Raw genomic sequence first — 19,924 nt, forward strand, 5'->3', positions numbered from 1 at the left:
GATGTAGAATGCACTGATACAAAGGGAGAGAGGAGAATAATAAAGTAGGAAGGGTTAAATGGGGTGAGAAATGGGAGGGTAGGGCAGAGGACAGTGTTTGGGGAGGGGTAATTTAATTAAACACTAAAGGCTTTTAGAAAAATCCATATGGAAACCTTCTACTATAGAAGCTTTTAAAAGAGATTAAATGGAGTTACCTTATAAGAGGGGAACATTGCCCCTGCTAGATGCCATAGGATAGCAAAGTAAAAACCTGATTCTGGAATGGACTCCCTCTTTAGAAGGTGTTTACCAGGGGTCCCATGGACCTTCAAACACTACTGGTCATTGCTTCTGCTCTTTGTTACCCAGCCTAACTGGATGGTAAGACCCTATTGCTGAAGACACATATATGGCTGTAGAACAAACAAGAAATCACACTAGTACTGACTTCAAAACTTCATCTCTTCTTGCTATCTTTCACAGTGCTGGAAGGTGCTATGCATACTACCAGAAAAGAAAGTTAATCATCAGTCTTACCCAGCTATGACTCCTATGAGCTACAACAGCAACTGGCCTGGCAATTTGCCCATCTGTGCAATATTGGTATTTATTATGAGAGTAACCAACCACTTTCTAATTGGATTTAAGATCTGCTTCCTAAGATGGAGTTCGTAACTGACACTGACAAGCCTAGGAACCTGTGGCTAGATGGATCACATACCACAGGGAAGCAAATACTATATTATTTTGCTAACATAGGTATAGCATTAAACTGACTCCTAGTGAATGATTATTATAAGCAAAGATTAATGCATCTCTCAACTCTCACCAGAGAAACTTCCTTATGCAGCAGATGATGATTAACACAGAGACCCACAACTGGCACTTGTGCAGAGAATACGAGGGTGCAGATTGCTTATCCTGGGAGGAAGCGTGGAGCCTACCCACCAGCAGAGTGAGTGGCAGCAGGGAGATTGGAAAGGGCAAAGGAAGTGTGTGGCCACCCGAGCAAATGGCAGGTGTGGAAATGAGAAAAGGGCCATTTACTGACCTGTGGTGAGTCTGCCGGGCATGGGCAAAAGCTAACAGAGATTGTGGGCAGGGCACAAAAGTGATCAGAACACGGCGCTGGGTGGTTTCTTTGTAAGTCCTCCCTCCCTATCACATAAACCATGCGAAACCCAAGATAAAAATGTGTTATGTCTGTTTGTCCACCCCTGTCAGGAGAGTGAGGGTGGGTTAAACAGAGAGCAGGAAAGAGAAAATTTAGTGGCACAGCTGGAAAGTTAGGCGTCCTGCAGGTGTGGAAATGAGAAAAGGGCCATTTACTGACCTGGGGTGAGTCTGCCGGGCATGGGCAAAAGCTAACAGAGATTGTGGGCAGGGCACAAAAGTGATCAGAACACAGCGCTGGGTGGTTTCTTTGTAAGTCCTCCCTCCCTATCACATAAAACATGCGAAACCCAAGATAAAAATGTGTTATGTCCGTTTGTCCACCCCTGTCAGGAGAGTGAGGGCGGGTTAAACAGAGAGCAGGAAAGAGAAAATTTAGTGGCACAGCTGGAAAGTTACTCATATGAACTCACAGCAATGGTGACAGCATGCACAAATCCCACACAAGCTCAAGCCAGATAAAATCCCGGCATGGACATAGGGAGGTGGGTAAGAAACCTCAGCCTTACCTGAGGAACTATTGACAACTGATGGCTGCTGGGAAAGGGAGAGTCAAGTCTTGTTTAAGGGTGAGACTCTTGGTGGGCTGACCAGGCTTCAGTAAATGATATATATTCATAATTTTACCAATCTATACTGAAAAGCCATGTCACTTCACTATCTCATGACACATCTGCCTTTTCCTGTCATGCAGTTGTCATATAATCCATGTCTGTAACTTGCACCAGTTGGTTGTTGTTCTAATTCTAATAAGTATGTTGCGTGAAAATTACTAAGATTTATAGATTAAATATCAAAAATAAGTTCCTCAGTGACTTCTAGGAAACATGTGCTGGGTTCTCTATTCATCTTATCCATCTATGTATCTGTCATCCATCATCACTAGGAATCACTATAATAAATTTTCTATAATAAATTTGATTTCTACTACCTTTACCCTACTTTAAAGCCTAACTCATTTTGTTAACATACCATCCTTATTGTTCTTGCTAACACAAATCTCATGCCAAATCTTTAATTTTTCCTTTGCCATATTATCTTTTAAAATATACTGTTTGACTGGACATTGTGGTGCATGGCATGCCTTTAATCCCTGTGCTCAGGAGTCAGAGGCAGGTGGATCTCTGTAAGATTGAGGCCAGCCTAGTGTACATAGTAAGTCTGCATAGCTGGGGCTACAGGGAGACCCTGTCCCCAAAAGACCAAAAAAAAAAAGTATACTGTCACTTTTCTTTACTGTCATAGAAGAGCTAATGTGTACACACAAATCAGCATGCCATCTGACCTATAATAACTGCTGAGTAATGCTATTTTTGTGCCATAGCTATATGGTAGACATGAAACTAAGCAGGAGAAATATGGCAGATGGATTTGAAACATGATGTCTGACACTGAGGTGCCTGTGGAGCAATGGAAACAGACAAAAGTAAATAATCTACCACCACACAGATGAAGTGGATGGAGGCAGAGATCAGAGGAAATGAGTTGGAAGGTGGGAACAAGAAGAGGAAGGTATTCAGGAGACTGACAGACTCTGGAAATTTCATGCAGGCTCAAGTCATTAATAAGTGTGGAGAAGGGTAAGATTTGGCCACAGGCTCCACAAAACGAAACAGGTAAACCAGCCCCAAATCATAAGGATTTATATGTCATCTTAAAGCTTATGGATTTTATTCCAAACTTAGTGAGGACCTAATAAATAATTGTTACCAAAATCTTTGAAGAAATCAATTTTAGGAATGGTGCAAGAACAGATCAGAAAGTAGTAGAATTGTGATGCTGTCACAGTAATCAAAGGGGAAGTGAGAAGAACCTAAATAAAACAAGAGATATGGATGGAAGACAGGCAAAGGCTGAGAGTAACTTAGAAAGTGAAAATGGCAAGATTTGCTGAGTCTCTGGATGCTAGGAGATGGGAGAAGGTTTGAGAAACATTCGCTAGACTAAGAAATTGGGACTGAGCCAAGATTTGGAAAGAGAAGGGATGAATTTATTCTGAAGATCTAGACTTTGTGAGAGCTGAGAAAACATTTTAAAAAACATTAAATAAAATTCATGAGGTCAGAAGACAAAGGGGATCTCCTACCCAGAATTAAAAATAAAAATGTGGAAATTGCCAACAGAAACGATAGGTTAAACCTTGGGAGTGGACAGCACAATCTGTTCAGGATTACATATTAATATCATTCAGTGAACACAACACAGAAATTCCCTTCCTCCACGTGGGAAAGGGATCAAAATATGGCTCCATTCGTGCTTTGAACTTTATCTCCTGTCACTCCACACCATATATCTTATCATGAAATGACAGCAAAATATGATTTCCAAATTCTGTCAGACTCTATTTTTCTCCCCTAAATTTCCTGCCTGGAGAACACTCACTTGACCCTGAACTCTAAATCATGTCTGGTTTTCTGGGAAGCCTTTGATAATCTGACTGACCATCTTCCTTCTACAGTAAGCAGAATTGTTTGCTCCATGCAGAATTGTAGGGTCCATGTCTTTACTATTGATAGACGTGTGCCTTCTTCATTGGCCAGAAAATCCCTAGGAGGAAAAAATGGCATCCACATAATGGAAGGTACCCAACAGTGTTCATAGAATGAGTGCCTAAAATACTGAGATCTCACTGTACAAATAGCTCCAGTTATTCCATGTTAGCAAACCCATGACTTCTGTTTGGAAAGCACTAAGAACTGTATTGCATTCTTACACCACTGACTTTATATCAGCATCACTGATGTGAAAACAGTATAATTATTTATAATAATTACTATGAATATATTACATTATTGAAAATATGACTGCATTTCATTTAAAAAATAAATAAAAGGCAAAATCAAAATAGAGGGTCAAAGCCTCAATACAGGGGTTCATAAGGCTCAAGGAGTTCTGGCCCTGAGTCCCAACATCTCCTTAAGACAGAATAAAGCTGGGTATGTAATTCATACAGTGCTTGTCTAGCACACGCAGGACCCTGAGTCTGATTACCAGAACTAATAAATAACAATAATTCATAGACAGCAAATAAATATTTGAGAAAGCTAATATTTCTTTAGTTTTCAATATACAAAAGCATGTGCTTTACAAAAACAGAAGGAATCCTACCTGGGACTGGTCCTAAAGACAATACTAAAATACTAATGAGGAAAATATAACAACAAAAAGAAATATAGGATCTAAATGTTCAAACAACAGTAATTCCTTATAGAAACATCAGGTCATCTGGCACAGGATAATTAGCTTCTTGCTCAGAAAAAAAATCTATAAATCCTTATTTGAACTGATATAAAAAGACTTATAATTGCTGTTTCTCCCTTGACTCTACTTAAATGTAACAAAAGAAGCACTTCTGAAATTTCCTTCTTTTTCCTTCTACTTTGTTAGAGGATACATGGACAATTTTTTCAAGACCCTGAAAGACACATCTTATGGTATGAAATTTCAAAAACTATGACAATTTTATTACCAACTGTAAAGGATTATGCTGTGTTTTGTTTTTCAAACTGGCCATCTCTTCAGGAAATTTTTTGTGTTCATTCTTGACAAACAGTTTAATGAGTATAGATGATGCTAAAAGTCACAAAGTAAGCATTTTATGTAGCTCAAAAGGAGACTTCTAAGACAGAATCCAAAAACGCAGTACAGGGGTGTAAGGATGCTGGTCTTCTATTCAGCTTTCATCATAAATTAACAGATCTATCTCCAGGAGTCCTAAGATCATCTGTTTTGAAACTACCGAGAGGGTAGAAATGTGAAATGCTTTTACTCCTAGTCCTTATACTAATTAACCTGAAAACGCTCAGCTATTCATGATTTAATTCCATGATTACTTAGTGGTCACAACTGGGGTATATTACTTCAGACATACCCAATTATTTCAAGTAGGCTTTGTTTTGAATTTACTAAAAATTTTGAGATTATAGCTTCCTTTCCCAGATAAGCTGAGAATCTTGTCTCCATCTCTTAGTTATGTCATTGGAGCATTGTGTAATCTTGACCCTTGATCTCTCTGTTTCTCATTTTTAACATTTGCAAGATAGTAACTGTTGTCCTTTTAACTTTAAGAGATTTAACAAATACAATAGAAATATTGCAAATCCAATACATTATTTTTTTTTTAAGATGGGATGTAGCTGAGTGGTAGAGCACCTGCCTAGCAGTATGTTGTGAGTTCAATCCTCAGTAGCCCCCATTTGAGTGTGTGACCCAAATAGTTAATGATGATAATGTAGGCATAACAATAATGCAGCTATAGTGCCCCACATTTTAATCAGTAATGAGCTATGAATATGACATTCTGTGAGATTATATCACCCACCTAGCCATTTTAGTTTATGTGAGTACCTTCTACAATGTCCACGGAAGGATGAAATCACCTAACAATGCATTTCTCGGTATGCATTCCCATCATTAAACTGCAGAAGATTCAGCTTTGTTGAATGCACACTGAGAGGCAATCATTGTGCTAAACTCTACCTGAATCGTGTCATTCTTACAATGATTTCTGAGACAGGTAATCACTTCTGCTAGTCAAGTTCCCAACAGGAAACAGGTCATATATACAAATGCAATTTGAAGACAGTTTAACAAAAATGTCCAAGAGACAGTATGGGGCCCTGAGCTCATAAGATCCAGGGAGCAGTTCCCAGGTAGAAGTGTCTGAAGGAGGGCACAGTGGCCACAACCCAGAGAGCAGCCTTAGAGAGAGGGCTTCCAGCAGCAGCTGTGACCAACAGTATGTGGACCGTGGCTTAGAAGGAGAAGTCTAAGAAATTATGGCTCAAATAAATGGCTCAAAAAAATAAATGGCTCTCTCTACACTTGTTTGCTAAACTCCTGCTGATGTTTCCCACTGGCAAAAATCCAAATAGAAGCCAGAGGCCAGAGGAAGTTGTCAATGCATCCCATAAGCTTAGCAGGTTTCAGCACACAGAGGTGGGGAAAGTTAGAATGGATCTGATATCTACTACTCCTATTTAAATCCAAGCCCTAAAACTCACCTTGAATAAGTTGGGTAAATCAATAAATATCTGTTAGTTTAAAAGAAAAAGAAACTATATCAAAATACTGAAAAGTTTAACAAACCATCTCAAATCAAACACATTAGATGCAGATAAGCCAGCCCTTGCTCAGAGTGCCAATGCTGTGCTTACAATCAGCGTGGTACCTCCCTTTCCGTCTACCCTTATTATCCAGTAGTGTTCAGTCTTCTGATGGCTTTGGGCGATATTGCAGCTGACTGGAGTTAATGCTCTAAAGAAGCTTGTGATGTGCATGGCAATTTTTAGTATCTTATTTTTCCATCTCATTATTGTCAAAGCTCCAAATTCTTTCCAAGCATCAAAAGTTCTGGGAAAGTTGATTTTAAGCCTCTTACAGTTCAATCACCTTTCCAACTGGTGACTGAGCAGTGACCCCTTCCACTACATGGCACTTTGCCTACTTATTTGATAGGGCCCTTTCTCAGATGCACTGAGGATAAGTAAGTGATTTTTGGAATAAAAGCCCCTACTTGAATTAATTGCATTGGAGTAAGCCTTGGGTCTTAGCTTGTGAACACATTTACTATTCAAGACATGTTGAAAGATTCACTTTTCCAGCCAACATATACTGGTCATACAGTACCCACCAGACACTGAGTTTGATACTTACACAGACTGAGAAAACAATTCTTACCAAAATTAACAACTGATTCTCTACAGGAACAAGTCAGTAATTATCCCAAGGGTGGATAAAAGCGTGTTTTAATAAATGTCCAAGAGAGGGCATGGGGACATATGCTGACATGTGATCATGATCCTGGCTCTTAGCAGCTCCCAGCAGCTCCTTCCCTAATTCTATCCAGCCTATTCTGAGATTGGATATAGGATAGAATCTTGTAATAAGTCCAAGTCATCTCAACTTTGTTTCTTGAGACCAACAAGTAGTCCTCTAATTTCTGTCTCCTAGGAAGGGCTTCTGCTTTGAAATATCAGTTCCTTTATACAAAAACTTACTTCAAATAGATCGAATAGGAATTTGCCCCTGTGGGATTTTTCTTAGCTCTGCTTTTAAGTTTGGGGAGGGCACTTTTTCACGCCTGATCCTGACTGAAATAGCACATAGCAACCTCTTGTCTTTCTCGAGGACAAAGCAAGTAAGCTGTCATAGCTTCTTCCTTTCATGTTGTGTCAACATCAGCTTTGCATTAAAAACAAAACTATTGTACAATGCATCATGCAGTGAGGTTTACCAAAGGAGGAGAAAAGAAAGAAAAGAAAAGCAGAGTTGTTTTCTTTCATGCACGTTTTAACAATTTTGGAAAACTGTCAACCTGGATCAAATTTCCTTACTAATTTGACAGTTTCCCACTATAGTCAGCATGCAAAGTCATCAACTATCCTTGTGTAACTAGATTTCAAAAAGCTGTTTTCTTGATAAGCCCAACAAATGGGAAAATTCATCTCACTAAAACACCTCAAACTTCATGATGCTTATTTCGGGCAGGGGCTCTAGGAAAAACATTCTTTTAAATATCATTTGTGTGCTTAGGTGCGCATACCTGTGCATCCACTGTGAAGGACAGCTTTGAAAACATAGGCTGAGCAGGAAACACAGTTACAGATGCTACGGAAGCAGCAATGAAGTCCCTGACTGGGAGAAGCTGAATTCCTCCTCACCGAATCAATCTGGAACCTTCGAAGAGCGCTGCTCTGTTTCCTAGCAACGGGAGTAAACACTGTACTCCATCCAGTAACCAAGATTTGTAACCATGTTAATCTGTGAGTCCTCAATTCAATTAAAGATTAGACTTTGAAATTGTATTTTTAGTACACAACGGGGCTGCTAAATTATGATTATCAGCAGCTAAGTGCGCTTATATCAGCAGAACGCAGGGAATGAAAATTAATCATTTATTTCCATTTTGTACGATTGCTCTGTTTCAGAGGCGCTGTTCTCCAAGTCCATGGGCCTTGGCGTTCATTAGAATTCTATGGTTAACACACAGCTTGGAGACCTCATTTATGGAAATTCCTTTAAACCTTTCACCACTTTGACAAATCCAGTCCAAATTCACTGAGCCAATTCAAAAGTAGCTCTCGGTCTTTTTATAGGTTTTCAATTACACAAGCACAGCACCCCAGAGCCATTGTGTTTGAAGAAGTCTATTTGAGTTGCAGAGAGACACAAATTCTTTTTTGAGACTCAGATGAAAGCAACATTTCCTGAATTAGAGCCAATGGATAAAAGTTTTGTCTCTCTTGAACTGTCATTGTCTTACTCAAGACATGGTTATCAGGTAAATCAAATATGGCCGATGTTTATTTATTCACCATACGATGTATGTGATGACTCTTCTAGCTTTTAGGAATTTACTTTGTAAAAAATATTGGCATACTATCTTACCACCTAATTGTTCCACATAACTTTCTTTTTGAGAAATTGTTCAAAAATGTTTTCTGAGTTTATGTGTCTTCCTGATACACAGCACATGACATCAGATTTACTTTCCTGTGTGAAAACACAGGAGCAAAACTCGAAGCAGGTCCATGAGCTCTCCATGTTGAAACTAGCGAGTGAAGGTCAAACTGAATTAATTGAAGTGATATTTATTATTATGGGTAAAGTAAGCAAACCAAAACAGACACCTTAACTGTTTAGAAGCCCTTAAAAAAAATGTAAATACTATATATGCAAAGGGGAATGCACTCAGGACATAAATCTCCCATTCTCTCAGGAGGAGGAAAGCTAACTGTAAAATGCCTGGAAACAAAAAGCTCATCATGATGACTCTAACAGCTCCCTGCAGCATCCTACTCTTTCCTCGTGTGTTTAATGCTCTGTACAACAGTTGGCCTTTTGGCAATCTCAGTAGGAGGCTTGCCCGATGGATGACTTTTTGTGTTTGGTCTTTCCTCTTGTTTGTCTTCTTAACATGTTAAGAGTATTATGTTTTAACATACTAGAATGCTTCTAAGTTCCCTAGTATTTGGTATTAAAGAGGTGAAATCAGAAGTTAAGCAAAATGATGTGTAGGCTCAATGCAGTTCCAGGGCTAACCAAGGGTTTGTGACTCTTGAGGCCTCCAGTCATTCAGTCTGACCCAATGTTGGTTCTGTGTCTCTGAACAGAGCTGGGAGATGGAAACAAAAGCCTCTGAATGCAGTATGCTGAGGCTGGAAGAGCACGCATCCACACACCAAAGTCTTCAGGTTACAAACAATCTTCCTTCATACATTAATACATTTGCCCATGCTGAGTGCTCATTGTACACTATAGAGGAATAAGGATGATGACATAGAGGCATGCCTTACCCTCCAGTCTAGGTTGGAGAGCATGTATAGCCACAGATGCCGAGCAACAGCAGAGGACTGAGCTAAGTGCTACTGATTGAGAGGGAATGGTTTCAGTATCTGCCTGGGAACTCAGAGTCCAAGCCTGTTTTCACTTTGGGGCCACTAACTACCAGTGGCCGGTGAGCATTGGAAATGTGGCTAATCTGAGTTAAGAATAAAATGCACATCAAATTTCAATGACCTAGTGTGAAATAACAACAACAACAACAAAATGTCATAAGGTATCTGGCTAATGGTTTTTATACTGAGTGCACATAGGAATGGTAAGGTTTTACGTATAGAAAATTAAGTAAAATATATTTATTAAAGCCAACATCACTTGTTTTCTTTTACTTAGGATATGCCTACTCAAAAATGTGAAATCACCTATTTGGCTTGCATTCATGGAATTTTACCTTTCCATCTGTATCCATGGGGAGAAATTCTAGGGAAACCCTGGGGAGGCTGTCTCAGGGACAAGCAGGCAGCAGGGAGAAGGAACCATGGAAAGAGGAAGAGACAGAGGGCCTGGCAATGTCTCTGCTTTCTCCATAGTTTGTCGGCTAGATTCACATGCAGCAAAGAGATCCCAAAGTGGGGTGACCATGCCAATAGCATCCCGAGTAAATGAGAAGCAGCTTGCGGTTTACAGGGAGCAATTCCCAACTGGGAACAGGCAACCCCTTGTTCCCGTCTTCACTCCATTTATGGTTAAGCCATTCAGTCACTCTTACCTTGTCATCTCCAAACAGGAGACTGAGATCAATTGGTCTGCCTGCTGCATGTCCCCCGACTCCAATTCTGTAAGCTAAGTCCCTGGAAACCTGAAGTACCCTAAACATCCTGGGGGAACCCAGGGCTGGAGAAGAAGACAATGGTTTGTGGCTAGAGTTGTGAAACTGAGAATAAATAAACTTGACTAAGCATTCCTCAACTTTCACCAACCAAACTTCCTCATGCAACAGAGTGCCATGTATACAGAAGGCCACAACTGGCCAAGGTATAGAGAATAAAGACTGCAGCGTGTGTGTCCTGGACAGGCCTCCCATATTAAACCTCACCCACCTATGGCTCAGGCCATTGCGGAAGGGGGTGGTGGTGGAAAGATTGTAAGAGCCAGGGCTGGTGCGTGAATATAAGAAAACCGAGTCTTCCATGCTGCTGGGAACTTGCTCATATGAACTTGCAGCAGGCCCCAACCTTAGTTGAGGAACTATTGGCAGCTGTTTACTGCTGGGTGAGGGAGAGTTGATCTTCTTTAAAGGAGTGACTCTAGACAGACTGACTAGACTCCAGTGGATGAACTTGCATCCAGGGACATCTGGGTACAAAAGCTTGACTTGATAGGCCTTAATACTATGACAAAATGCATGAATTCCAGTAGGGGAGGGTTATGGGGCATGTGGATGGGGAAGGAGGTCTAAATATGATTAAGATATATGAAATGCACAAAAATTCAATAAAAATATACATTGAAAAATAAAATTCTTAACGCTTCCATGTTCATTAAATGTTATCATACTTTATTTAAATATTTGAGCCCTTGTTGACAAGATATATAAACTGGATATAAGTGCCACGATCTGTGAGCACAGCTTGGAAGACAAAGCCCAATATACAACAGGCCTCAAGTAATATATGCAGAAGAGAATCTGTGGTTGTTTTTGATGCTGAACATCTACCTCTACCGAGGTAGAGTTTTCAGTGTGTCAATAACAACTGGTGATGTAACAGAAACTTACACCGAGATGAGGCTAGTAGTGTTATCACTGATGTTGCCACCTACTCAATGTGTGGAAGTGACAACTGGAGAGGAGTGAGCTAAGACCTCTTCAGTCCTTGAGTGATGGCCAAACCTGCAAACCTGCACTGGAATTGTTCTAAGAGGCTTGTGGAGTAGAAGCAGCCACTTAACAGACATTCCACACAGAAGATGAAAGCTGGGGTTGGGGGAGGCTTTACATGCTGAGACTCAGCTCGGTGGTGGGATGTATGAACAGGGAGGCAGCATGAAGTAGCAGAAACACAGGTCTGATTCTGCTATTTAGTTCCATTTTACCACTGGCCAGCTGGAGATGCTGAGTTCCTTCTCTTCATCGCAAGCACCAATGCTTATAACCTTGTGGCACAGGTCTTAGAGAGTTAGCTAGCTCTAAAACACTGTTCAGAAGGCACTAGAAAGTGCTAAATACTAAATAAATTGTTAAATGTGATACTTGGTAAACACTCAACAATGGCTATTGTCCGTCTTCTGGGATTTGGGCTTTTTGGAATATTTTATTTAATATTTTTATTTTCTGTGTATGAGTGTATTTCCTGCAGGTGTATAAGTGCACCCATGTTATGCAATGCCTGTAGAGGTCAGATGAGGACGTCAGATCCCCTGGAACTGGTATTACAGACAGTTGTTAGCTGCCATGTGGGTGCTGGGAAATGAACCCGGATCCTCTGCAAAAGCAGTCACTGCTCTTAACTGCTGAGCCATCTTTCCAGCCCTGGGTCAGAGTTTTTAAGTGTGGTTTTTATATAGGGTCTGCAGAGTCTTAGAAAATCCAAAAATGGGATTTAATGGATGCTTGGAGCCCCTAAAATCAAACATCAAGTGCTATATATGTATACGTGCATGCCTTTTTTTCTCTCCAAGGAAAGAATCCATTACTCTTACGAGAAACTTGGATTGAAAAGCAGATTAAGAGCTGTTGATTTCTGTAGCTTCCGAAGTGTTTGGTTCCTTTTCTGAATCTATCTACTGATTCTCAAAACCAAGCTTTTCTGTGCCTGCTCCAGAAAACACAGCAGTATTATATCTGGAAGCAACAGGATCACAGGAATATAACTGGAATGTCTAAGGTGGAGATTCATTGCAATCTCACTAGTAGTGCTGGAATCATCCCTTTTTCACATCATTCCCATCAGCCTTCTGACATATTTTATGGCCAATGTCCAAGGGGGCACTGGAATGTTTTACTCTTTTTAAAAGATTTATTTTATTTTTAATTCATGTATATGTGCATGTGTCTTTGCAGAAGTATGTGCACATATGAGTGCAGGTGCTGTGGAGGCCAGTAGACTGTGTCAGATCCTTTGGGGCTCAAGTTACAGGTGGTTGTGAGCTGCCCAACATGGGTACTGGGTGCTGAACTGTTGTCCTCTGCAAGAGCAGTAAGCACTTTTAACCATTATTTCTTCAGCCCCAAGTTTTACTCTTAAGAGGTAGGTAGTCAGTCTTAAAACAACATGAAAAGCATTATTCTAGATGAAATGGGAGATCCAAGTCCAAGTTTGTTTCTACTGGCCAGCTACCTAGATGAGTTGTGCAGCAACTTGGCCATCTCCAGGAAGATATGTCCAGGGAAACAGGTCACTTCGATTCTTTCCATGTTTGTTTCCTCATATATGAAACAAATGATCTCTTCCATAGGTCTACTATGAGAATTAAGTTACAAAGTCAGTATAAGGCATCTAATAAATAGGCATCAAGTGCACAGGCCTGGCACCTCACAAATGTAACCAGTAGCTATCATCCTTTGTGAGGGAGGAATGAGTCTTCTGATTGCTTAGCCATAGATTTTAACCTACGGATTTACTTTGGGCCACTACTATTTTCAGCTTTCTTAGTGGAGTTATTAGTGACTTAGTATTTTCACTACTTTCTTAGAGGAGTTATTAGTGACTAATTAAAATTCAATCATAAAACATTGGGGAAAAACTTTTTTTAAAAGTATTTGAACAACAACTTCAAAGAGAACCTGACTTTATGTTCAATATTTTGAGCCACAGATGTGAGAATCAAATTAAAAGAAACTGAATAAACCTAAGAGAAGATATCCTGAAAAATCTAAAATTGAAAGATCTGGGGCATACACAACGTGAGCACTAAAATAATCACGGATGCATGCATAGACTGGAAAGCACAGTCCTGTTTTTCAGCTGTCTGTCTAGAGGGAGGACTGATGTATACTGAAGGCTGCACCACAGTGCAAAGTGTGATGCAGTGGACATTCAGCAAAGGCTCCTCGAGAGAAAAATTCTGGGATTGAGTCTGGAAAGGCAACAGATGTTCAATGGGCCAAGAAAAGTATAAGAATATGCCACTGAGACAATAGCTTGTGTAAAAACATGAGAGAATAGAAAGTCGATGGGTACTGTAAGGTTACACAGGGCAGCCAGGAGGGCACCATAGGCAGCTAGGAAAAGCCTTTGTTTAGCATGTATTTCCTTCTCTTCTATCACACCCCCAGAAGAAGGCAGATCCTACATCACAGACCTTGGGGCTCGTGGTCAGCAGCCTGGTTTTCTCCCCAGAACTATGGCAAGGTTGTGAATGTGTCTTAGCAGGGAGTTACATGATTTGATTGCATCTATTCTGCTAGAAAGAGAACCTGTGGCAAGTGGTGAAGATGGCAGAAGGTGAGACTGGAAGCGTCATTGTAGGGTGACTTGTGGAGAGTGACACATGAATGTTCTTAACCAGAAAATAAATGGGAAAAGATTCAGGCGCCAGATGCAGGGCAGGAGGCCTCTGTAACTGAGTAGGTAGAAGAGGAAAGGAAGGTCAAATATAGATTCCAGGGCCTATGACTTGAGGATGTAGCAAGCAGATACATCTTTCAGAAAAGACAGATGGAATAGATATCATCCATGTGCACTTCTGTAGCATCAGCTCTTTTCCCAGTATTTTCTTTTTAAAAAACCATCTTTCCCTGCTTTCACATCATATAGTTTAGAAGAGCTTTCTGACTGACTGCCCTCTAATGTGTCTCCTGTAGCTCTAAACCATTAATTCCTTGGTCCCAATTCCTCTTATAACACCCTCCCTTCCACAGGGCCCCAAGTCTGGGCCCATAATCAAAGTCAAACCAACTGGTATGGTCCAGATATTTGGCTACAGCACATAGATGAGACATACATGTGATCAAAGTGTTTTAATCAGAGCCGATTCTGGATTCACCTCTTCACTGAGCAGGTTAGACTTCAGGTTAGCAACCATCACTCTGTTAACATGTAAGAGAAAGGAAACAAAAATTGGATCCTTCATGAACTTGTCCATTAATCAGTGTTTATCCCTTCCTACTTGAGTAAGTGTAGACTATGTTTCTCTTACTTACAAATAAGAATGACTCCTAATAATTTATTGCAAAAAGGAAAAAGTTATTTTTAAATGAGTGGTTGGTTAGAAACAAATGACATTACTGTGATAAGAATGTCTTAAAACATTTGTGTACAAAAGTCACTTAGGGATTTTATAGTCAACTCTACCCTGAATAATGAAAAGCCAGAGCAGACTGTTTTAGAAAATGTTACTGCACCAGATAATGGCACATTCACTCATTCAATTAACATTTATTGAGTATCTTCAGGGTTCTTAGGCTTGTGCAATAAAAAAAACTATAAAAGTGTATGCTCAGGTTTAAGATGGTCCATCCAAGGCTCTTCCATAAAGACCAGCTGTATTGCTATTCAGACTAATTGTGTGAAGTCACTGAGGCCAGATGTTCTGTCTGGCCTAACAGCTGCACTTGTTGGTAAGGACACTGCCCAAATTTCTGTCTGGTTATCTATAAAAGAGGCTGGTGAAGCTGCAACTTAAACAAGTCCTCAGGAGGACAGAGCAGAATGTGTTTAGAATTCCAATCCTTTCTAGTAAAATGTCTGCTAACATTTATGGAGAAATCGAAATCTGAATATGAGACATTGTGCAAGGCTGTCTTTGCTTTCCATGAGAGAATCTGACTACTTGCATGGGTTTAATTACTATGAATCCACCTGCAGGTGCTCAATGTAAATATGCCTCAGTTGTTGCTTCCTGCCTTACTTCCTGATGGCTAGGGAAATAAAGCTTCACGTATTCTGCAGTGAGCATCTGCTGATTGTGCCACCCTGTGTCTAGCCACACTTCTGGTGGCAGTGTTCTTTGAGGACACATTTACTAACTCCCAATCCACACCCTCTTGGAGAGACTGTCAAGAAATGCTTCTGGATCAAGAGTACACCTGTCACTCAGCAAGGCCAAAGGGGTGCTCTTGCCTGTATGCTGGGTCTAGGGGACAGTGCTTCAAGGCCAAACTCCAGTTGTGCCTCAGAAGAACATCTGTTCTTCTCTCCAGAGTCCTAGAACAGTTGCTTCTAGCCTGTTCTTCTGACTTCCTTTTAACATCTTAAGGAAACCTTGATGTCATATTTAGTTTTCTGTTGCTTTACAACTAAAGACACTTATCTATTCACAATAGTTCACTGAAACATAAACACTAAGCAATAGCTAACACCCAACATACTCTGTAGCTTGTAAAGTACTTTTGCCTTCAATTTATCTCTTTTAATCAACCTGAATTTTTCTCCTCCTCTTCTCAGAAGACCACAATCATTCTTTGGGTCACTTAAACTATTTAAAGCTGCAGAATGATTTTGACTTTCTGTTTTCACTAACCCTATAATCAGTCACCTAGTCCCCAATCTTGGACCTCCCAATGGATCCCTTGCTTCCCATTTTCCATGTGTATCCCTTTGTCAAAGCTTCCCGTCCTTCCAGCCACATTCTGCTGACTCTGCCATCGGACCACTGTCTCCATCTCAATGCCACTGTTAGAAGGACAAGGATAAATTTTTACTATCATTATGCCATTCCTCTTATACCTTTGCTTTACAGAGATTACGAGACAATGACACAATGGGCAATGCTTAACACAACTGCTAGGCTCCCCATAAGTGAGCAAACTCTACTTTTTATATTCCACTGGCATTAGCAGAATGCCTTTTCTGGAAACAAGTGTACTCAAAGATATAACATTTTAAAAAAGCTATAATTTTTTTGTAGTTCTCTCTCATCTCAGATGGAGTCTTTCTAAGTCCTTTGACTCTAAGGTGACCTTATAACTTGGTGTAGACAGTAAGAGAATCGCTTAGCAGCCGTTTCTGCCCTGAAAGTTGTTCTTTCATTACTCTCTGAATGTGATTTGGCTGCTGTGTGAAGAAACCAAAGACAGCTTGCTAGAGAAGAATGGTTCATATCCCAGTCACCTGTGTACTTTTTTCAGTGGCCCAATAACTGCCAGACACGTGGTCAAGGCCATCCAAGATCCAAGACCATCAGGACAACTGACTGACGAGATGCCTAGGGGATCTCAACTAGGAAAAGCAGAACTACTTACTGAAGCACAGACAAAATTGCCAACCCACAGAATCATGAGATTTACTAGTTATTTTAAGCAACTAAATTTTGGTGTGACACACTATAAGCAGTCAATGGGTAACTGTTAAGACATCTAAGCAACATTTTTGCTTTCTTCTCCAAATTCTTTTTCAGTGATTATTTCGTTTCTTGGTCACTTAATGATAACATGTCTTCTTCCACGTTCTGTATCATGATTTAAATTTTGAACCATTTTATACTTTCATTTTATGTTCCTTGTGAAGAGATTATGTATCATATATACATATATTTTAGAAGTTTTAAAAAGTTTTATTTATATGTATGTGTCTGTATGAGAATGTGTCACATGTGCAGGTGTCCTCAGAGACCAGAGAATGTCATCAGATGCTGTGGAACTAGAGGTATACACAGTTCTGCGCTGTCCTATGTAGGTGTCCAGAATGGAACTTGGGTCCTCTGGAAGAGCGGCAGGTGCTCTTAACCACTGAACTATCTTTCCAGCCTTTGCATTTTACTTTTTTACATTCCACATATACACAAAATGAATATACAGTAAGAACCAACTAGTACTTTTGCGCGCCTCAACCATCAATCTACAATCATCACTTTGATCATCAATTTTAATTTTTAACTGGTATTTTTATTTTGAGAAAGGCTCTGATTTGGGAAGCTTTGGATGGCCTGGAAGTCACTATGTATCCCAGGGTATGCTTGACCTTGGGGTGATCCCCCTGCCTCTGCCTCTTGGATGTTGAAATTATAGGTATTCTTGGCTTTGATCATTAATTTTAAAAGCTTAATAAAAGAGCTAAGTGGCAAACCATAAAATATAAAGTCCAGCTTTCAAATTGCAAAATAATGTATAATATATAGCTAAGTAACCAAAACCAAACTATGGATTCATTTTTAGGAGATTTTGCTCTGTAAGTGACTTGGCAAATCAAAGGAACAAAAGTCAGCAAGTACCTAAGGATACACAATCCACAGAAATGACCGTTTGATTTTCACCACAGATTTTTCTCTGAAGATACACATTTTTCCTATGGGGTTTGCATCTGAACCTGAAAGAGTGCCAAAAGCTACGCATCACTAATTCTCTTGCCGCTCTTCAATTAGATTTTTGCATTCAAAGAGAAAGTCCCTTGTGTTTCTTATAATGATGAACCTGCTTCTTGGGAGATTTCCTCTTTTCACAAGAAATGCCTTAAATCTGGCAAGAAACATGGCTCCAGGCTTTCTCTGATAATATCAAAGGTCATTTGTTTACATTAGGTGTTTGTGCGAGGTTTCCCTCCTCCTAGGAGTATTAAAGTACTGCTACAAGTCCTCCCAAGACAACAGCAGAGGCTAAGTTTCTTGGCTTCTGTTCTCCATGTCCACTGTACACCTGCACTGGAACAGCTGCCTGGACTCAGCAAAGCTGTGACATGGCAGCCAGAAATCCACTTGTTTTAGTCACTTCCTCTCAGACATGGACACACAGTAAACATCACATTAATGGATTCAGCATTGTCTTTTCATGAAATGCTTGCAGAACAATGAAGTTTCCCATATGTATTCAAAAGTATAACCCTTCTTTTAAAAATCCTCCCTTTACATTGTATTGTTAACAGAGATGTTCAATGGCCTTTAAGAGAAGCATCATTTTCTTTCTGATTCTAGAACTGGAAACTTGTGTGTATTTGATTATGGGTAATCCTCATCTAATACTCCCTCACAGAGATTTCTGTGATCAATCCTAAAAAAAATCATACATTTTTCTAATAGTTGTAAGGACAGTTTAAAGGTGTCCCCCGGCACCCTGCTACACAGAAAGTAATTTAATATCAAGACACATCAAAATCAGCCAGTAGACAGTCCCTCCCAGGTGTGTACGCATTAGCATACTGACTTCCCACATCTTGCTCTCTTAGCCTTTAAAATGTTCAATATGTACAAACGAAACGCAGATTTTAATCTGTTCCCAACCGAGACGTCTGCTGCATAATGAGAAATAGGTTTTGCCTTCTTGCCGATTCAGCACTGAAAATGATGCTTGACCATTACAGGTTTAGAGTGACACCTCAGAGAACTGACATATTCTGCACACATGTAATCCTCATAAACCTCCCCAGACAGCCCTTATTTCATTTTGAAAACTGCACCCTGGCAGGGCTCCATGGCACGTGGTGTGTGGCGAGACTGGCCTGCAGGGGCTCCTTTTTCCTCCCGGCTGTTTGATGGACACTTGTCAGTAACAGCCGGGAGAAAGGGGGCCCCACCTCCAGCAAGTGAAAAAATGGGCACTGACAGCAATGCTTCCTTAATTAACTTTCCCAAGGAAAGCAATGTTCCCACAGGAAAAAAACAACACGTTTCCACCCTCCTAGCGGTCCATTGAAAATGAGCAACAATGCTTTTGCCTTTTTGTTTCCTAAAGACTTTCTTTGCTGCAAGCAGTAGCGTGTTCCTCAAAGAATGCTAGTATTTCCTGTGGAAACTGTATGGCTGCCAGAAATGGCTCATAATTTTCCCCCCTTTTCTTTTCGTAAAAATGAAATAAACAAAACGTGGCCTTTGACAATAGCCAACATTGGGTTCCCCACCACTTACCACCTGCAGACGAAAGTCATCCGCACAGAGGTCCGGAAAGAAACCTTCTGGCTGAAATAGACCAGCCCCGGGACGCCGGACAGCGCCGGGAGGTGGCAGAGCAGAGGCTGGACGGGGCAGCCTGGGCACCGCGGGGCTGATGGGCTGGGGGCTTCCCTCGGGGAGCAACAGAGCCGGGCGTCTCCTTTAGGGCCACTAGTGTGGTTATTGCTATGACTTCGCCCCTCCCTAGGCGCTCCGAGGAGCCCCCGCACTGCCCATCCAGCCTCCAGGACCATCCGAGGTAGCAGCCAGCATAATACCCGCGCAGAGGGCCAATGAAAAGAACAATCCAGTGCAGAGCGAGGCTGAGGACAGGGGCTGGAGCTGCCAGTCCCCGGTGCAGCCGCCTGGTTACTACCCTGATCTCCAGCTAAGCCCTTTCGGCAGCGGGGTTGCAGCCGGGGGCAGCCGGGACTCCAGGCACAAAGGGGGCCGGGGGCTGGGGGACCCGAGGGAGGGTGTTGCCCGCTGCAAAGTTGCACAGCCCGGCCGCCGCCGCCCGCGCCCCTCGCCTTCCCGCGGCGCCCGCCGGGGAACCTGGACTCACCCGGGGCGCAGAAGGAAGGACGGCTGGCGGGATGGACCGACAGACGGCGGGAGCGGCGGGAGATGGGGCGGGCGGTGAGGCGTTGCTGCGGCCCCGCTACGTCACAATGCGGCCGGGAGG

General features: G+C 41.2%; 1 protein-coding gene across 8 annotated transcripts in view; it reads right to left on the bottom strand.

The window, feature by feature from the left end:
* Positions 1-19,924, bottom strand: part of Sncaip (synuclein alpha interacting protein) — a 159,014-nt gene that overhangs the window by 138,600 nt on the left and 490 nt on the right. For 2 of the 8 annotated variants that reach the window (XM_008840236.2, XM_029566988.1), the window contains exon 1: positions 19,805-19,924. The exons of 3 other annotated variants lie outside the window; for them this stretch is intronic. The gene's annotated coding sequence lies outside the window, so the exon portion shown is untranslated. 3 more of the 8 variants (XM_029566987.1, XM_029566986.1, XM_008840235.2) reach the window with 3 other exon arrangements.

Source organism: Nannospalax galili, unplaced genomic scaffold (assembly GCF_000622305.1).
Source record: "Nannospalax galili isolate Female #2095 unplaced genomic scaffold, S.galili_v1.0 scaffold1259, whole genome shotgun sequence".
In the NCBI taxonomy this organism is placed as follows: Eukaryota; Metazoa; Chordata; class Mammalia; order Rodentia; family Spalacidae; genus Nannospalax; species Nannospalax galili.